Source organism: Gavia stellata, chromosome 5 (genome assembly GCF_030936135.1).
Source record: "Gavia stellata isolate bGavSte3 chromosome 5, bGavSte3.hap2, whole genome shotgun sequence".
Classification (NCBI taxonomy): Eukaryota; Metazoa; Chordata; class Aves; order Gaviiformes; family Gaviidae; genus Gavia; species Gavia stellata.
The window spans coordinates 12,269,784-12,275,728 of NC_082598.1; positions in this window are offsets into that span (position 1 = coordinate 12,269,784).

Below are 5,945 nucleotides of genomic sequence, written 5' to 3' on the forward strand. Positions count from 1 at the left end.
CCTCGGCGGGCTGCTGGCGGGGAGAGCGGCGGAGAAGGGGTGCGAGCCCGCCCGGCCCGAGGGGAGGAGGCGGAGGGGCGGGAGGGTGCAATCGCGGTGCAGCGAGGGAAAGGAAAGTCGGGACTGATGCACACAGGGGTGGGAAAGTCCCTTCTGCCCCGAGCAGGGCTTCTGCAGGCGGAGCGGGAAAGAGCGGCAGATGGAAGGAAGGAGGGTGGAGTATAAAGCCGCAGAGTCACGGCCAGCTCAGTCCGTCCGAGGCGCGGCAGCTCTGCTGCTGCCCGGGACTAGCTCGCACGGCTGAGGCGCCGAGCCATGGCCAAGCTGCCGCGCAAGGTGAGCGCCGTCCCCCGGTGGCCGCGGGAAGCAGTGAGGACGGCGCCGCGCGCAGCAGCAGGCTTATATGTGGGACGTGCCCGGAGCCGCCGCCTCCAGCTGCAGCCGCCGGAGCCTCGCGGCGGCAGCAGCGACGGCCAGGCCCCACCCCAGCCGGGGAGGGACGGCTCCCCGCGGGCGGGCCGCGGGGTCGGGGAGGGCCTGTCTGAAGGGGACCCCTCGGGCGGGCAGAGCGGGAAGGGCCCGTCCCCGCAGCTGCGGGGTAGGTACCGCCCGTCTGCTGGTAAATCACCGCCCCGCGAGGGGAAAGGCAGAGGGTGAGCCGGCTGCGGCGATCCACTCGACGCCAGCAGCTGTGGGTGAGCGAGGTGGGCTAAAAAAATGCAAATACACACGCGGAAGAGAAGTTACGTGACCGCTGTGACAGCTGGGGGTAGAAAGCTGGCAGCCATTTTGTCTTCCCTCATGCTCATCTTTAATGTTGTCAGTGTTAATAAGGACATTTGTCACCACTGCCAAAGGCTAATTGGGGTTGGGCCCCTGTTGTGATATTAAACACAATGACACTTGGATGTGAATCCCTTTTTGCAGCTGATGAAGCCAAGGCGCGTGGAGCTGAACATATCCGTGATAGCCACTCACTCATACGTGGCATCAGGGCAAGTTGTACGAGACACTTCTCCAACAGCCAAAGGGGATCCACTGGGCTCCCCACCGTCATTTCCTTCAACAAAAGATTTGGTAGCTTCTGGGTAATACTAATTGAAATTATTGTCAAAGCGTTAACTCTTGGAAGTTTGGGGGTTTTAAAATCTATTATTAATCCCAAAGTATTCAGTAATGCTGTCAGGTTGAACAGAGCATCTGTCGAGCTCTGTTAACTAGTCACCCACACAGTCTTCGTAACGTGCAGAGTAAGCCTTGCCTGTATGTGCCATCCTTATCAACAAAACATTCACATTTGCTCTGAAGTAGCATCTAGTCATAACTTTAGAATTTATTAATCTAGGTATGGGTTGAGCTGGCATCCAGGAAAGTTAAGCTGACTTAAGGAGAAAGACCTCTGACGTAGCTCACCCAGAGACTGTACCAAACTTGGCAAATCTCACTTGCTGCATGACACTTCCAACCTTGACTTCTGCCTGCAGTTCCCCCTTCCCTCTTTTTCATGCAAGGGCAAAAACTCATGCTATCCTGCAAGGTACTACCTTGGGCTTTCTCCTAAGTAGGCACAATTTGCTGACCAGCTGCATCTGGCTATAGGGTCATAAAAAGGGAGAAATTATGATGCTGTCTTCTAATCAAGGACCTCTTGAATGCAGTAGGCAGCATTCAGAATACCCTGCTACAGTTAGTGTTTTATTGTTTCCTCTGTTACAGGGACAGAGTTGGTCCAAGACTGGATTCTCCAAACAGCTGCAGTCTCACAGAAAAAGAAGGTATACATGATAGCTAAAGACATTACATGTCTTGTGATGAGAAAACTGTAAAATTTTGCTGTAAAACACATCTTGTCACTTTTTTGAAAGGTAAGGTTTACTAAATAACTTTATTTATAGAGCAATATCTAAAATATAGAAAATGTCTATGTTTTGATAGAAACTTGCCCTTTAAGGAAACAGGAGACTAATAAAAATGAAAAGTGTTAGGGCTGAAACATGGGTCAGAAAGAAACAAGAGCTCTGTGTGTATGTTACATGAATATTTTCATTATTTATGATGACCTTAGTTACAAGGAAGAGGTTGGGGAAAATGTTTCAAATTACAAATAGCAGTCTGGGAGTTACTGCTGTTAGACTACAGAATCTTTCATAGCTGTATTGGTATTCCTATTAGTTATCTCTTTTTGTAGTCACACTTGGAGACTTCAAACAGGTTATAAGAAAACAGAACAAATACAGACAGATAAATAAAGCAACCTTGACTAAAGAGTTTGCAGTCTAGGATGAGTGTAAGGAGTTTCACAGAACCTTTCATAATTGGCGTATCAGTCTGCATCTCATTAATTTAGGATGATTAAAAATCTGAAAGGTATTTTCTGCTGACTGTTCTCTCACAGCCAAAATAAAACAGATGACATAATTTCTTTCAGATAAGCATATATATAATATTGCCACCGCTAGGACTGGGTATTAATTATATTCTGAGGGGGAACTGATCAGGCTCCTGTTTATAATAGAAGATAAAATGAAGAAATATAAGGGATACCTCAGTCTCTGCAACCATTTTTTTTTCTTTCATAATTTATTATTCCAAATAAAGAGAATGATGCAGAGAGTAAGGCTAGGAAAAAATGGAAGTCACACCAAGTATTGGGTGTTCCTCTTGGGGATAGTGAGTAAGAGGATTCATGGCTCAGTGCTACTTGTTGAACACCTTTCACTAGAATTTGAATTAATTCAAAATTCGAATGTGGCACTAAAAGCTATTCAAATGATAACTCATTCAGTAGTAGTTCTCCATCACTTGGAAAAATGACCGTTTCATGGATTCTGAATCACCTCCGTCTGGTGGAAATGTTGCTTACTGCATAGCTGGAAGGGAGGTGCCTCGAGACAAATCCAAAGCAATGCAGGAAATGTTGCTGGTGACTCAGTGGGTCTCAGTCTTCTCTCTTGAGGGCCAAATTGCAGTTTTATGCAAGTCCCAAAGGACAGTGAAGCATGTAGTCACCATGCCCTTAAGAGAACATCGGGACTTCGCTCCACAATTCACCTACTGCATTCTGAACTCTCCTCTTTCTCAGAACAGGAAAAAAGTCCTTGCTGGCTTTTTATGAAGTTAATTGTCCTGTTGTGCCTGCTCATTTGCATCTCCTGGCGTACATGCAGGGCAGGTTTATGGTCCCTATCTGTTCGTACTTCTGCCTGGCTTCATACGTGTTGTTGGAGCCATGGATGCTGCTCTCTTCCATGCTGTGTAGTCCACATAGCCGTGACAGCAGTAGGGTGGCACGTGACACTGCACAGAATTAATAGTGAAATGATGCCTTATCTTAGTGCTGCATTAGGGTTCTATATACTGCTGGTCACGGAAGTGCCATTTGGATGATGTATAAATCTAAATTTATGACCCCATAACCATTAAAATGCATACTTATTTGCATGACTATAAGAATATTTTCCACTCTGTCTTGTCCCAATACAAACTGAATGATTATGTATCAGCTGATTTAAATCTCTGTGTGTCTTTTTCTCAATTTAAATCACAAAGTATTCTAATTCACACACTGTCCTAAATCCTATTATTCTAATTCATCTCTGTGTATTCATAAGTCTTATAAGTTTCTTTGGAGTGAATTTCCATGTAATTCAAATTTCTTGTTATTGTTTCTTTAATATGGTTAAAGTTCAGAAACATTCACTTCTGTTATAACCTCACTATACAAATTGTGTAAGTTAAAGACCACTCTGACCTTGCCATTGAGGTCTCTAAATTAAGAGCACATGCTTAATATTCATCCTTAGTTTCTCGTAGGAGTATTTTGAAAAGAAATCCAAAGCACACTTTAAACTGGAGTAATAAACACTGTTTATTTATCAGATTGTCTGCATCTCATTTCCTGAACTAAACAGCTAAAGTCTCTTTGCACTCCATGCAAGTCTCACAAGCTGATCCAAGAGAACATCTGTCAGTTTGTTTTCAAGACTGGACATTGCAGAAGAAAAGAAGGGGTGGGCGAAGAAATATGACTTTCACAAACACATCAGTTCAAAGTGAGAACTTTCTCGGCTGCCTTCATAAGCCAGGCAAGCTGTGCATTAGAAATATACTTTCTTTCTCTTTCTCCCGTCCCCTAACAGTAGTTGAAAAGCAGGGGTCATTTTTCTTCTCTGTGTTGTAGTCAAACTGATGCCAATAAATAATTTTAGGAAGTGTTAATGAAGTATTCAAGAAATACTCTCACAGTATACTGAAAGCAAATTGAAAAATCAAGAGCTTGTTCTCCACTAACGTGAGACACAGCTACTCTGAAGTCATTGCATTTGGTGCAAGAGAAAAAAGGTAGGCTTTTGGCACAGAGACAGGGTTATTTGAAGGAAATGCCACAGCCTGCTCTGTTCTTCACTCTGTTTCTAGCCAAAAGAACAGTTTGTGTTGGTATGTTTAAGGGGAGGAAATTCAGACCGTTAATAACAGAACTGGCCTAGAAATCATATGCTTTAAATTCTGTCACAGTCTTAACAGGCGTTTTTCTAGCTGTAGAGGGGGGAACTGTATCTCCAACTTTATCACTAAATGTAAGGTCTGCAGTGAAAAGATAAGTGTATATCGAGCAGGTGTTTGGGAACAAGAAAAAAAAGTCTACTTTTTTATTAGAAAATACTGATTTCTAAAAGGGAAAGGTATCCAGAGGGACAAAGCATGACAACTTGTGTTTGGAAGAGCTGTTTGATGTGTGAGGGTGTGTATAATGAGACGGGTAGATCTGGTCAATATGTGTGTGTTTCAAGAGGGAAGAATGGAGAATGAAAGAGGGAAAGACAAGACCCCTTTGTTTTTCCACTCCACGAAGTCGAAGAACCAAAATTTTGGTAAGTTTTTCTGAGCCTTAGAAGACTCAGATTCAAGTTTCTGATCTTTCCAGTCAAAAACAGGGACTTGGCTTTGGTGTTGAAGGTAAATACTCTATCTGCTCTGGAAGATTCAGTTTTCTTATATAGACTGTTAGAAGCCTTAGTTCTGTGCAGAAGCAAGACGACAAGAAATATCACACTCATTGGTGTATGCGGATTTCCTGCTTTGCAGCCCACCCTCCTGTAGGGGCTTCCATGCCATTCCGTTAATCTTCCACAAATGTTGTGTGAAGGGCCATTTGGCAAGAGCTACCTGGTCTGAAGCAGCAACATGCACGCTCAGCTAGCTGCTGAGAGGGGTTAGGTGGACTAGGCAGACCTAAGGCCAAGTCACTGCTCAGCAGGATACCTAAGTTTGTAGTTCTCTAAACATACTGCTGTACTGTTCCTTACCTCCTATTAGCTCTCCAAAGAGAGATACAGTGACAACTGCTATCAGTTCAGTATGTGTGGGGCCATCTGAAAGAGAAATTTTCTTCAATTCAAACCACACTTTTGTCGGTCCTTCAGACAAGACGTTGCCAGACCCACACTGCGTCTGCTCTAGCTCATAGATTTGTGTGTGTGATTCAAATTTGCAGAACCAACAGTCGCATGGAAATGATCGTGAGTCATAGAAACTCCTTATTCTTCTAATAAATGGCTAGAGTGAGTAGGAGAAGGAGAAAAAAATATAAACATAAATGGGATTTTGCTTCTCTCTGCTCCCTGCTCTGCTTTGCTGTTGAACAACTGCCTAGAATCTCAAATAACTTCATCTCAGCTGATGTGTCCCTGTGAATATACATATCCTGCAGGATCCTGCCACATGCAAAAAGGATACAGTGCATTAAAGAAAGAGGAATGAATCTGAACGGAATGAGTTAAAGGGAAAGAGTCACTTTTAGATGTTTTCTACTCAGCTGGGCTCAATACATTTCACCTTAGGATGATCTTAATGAACTGTCAGAAGTAGCCTAGAAGTGCAGTTCACAGTAGAGTGAAAACAAAGTCAGCTTGTAAGCCTCTAGAAGACCATCTAGTAAAATACTT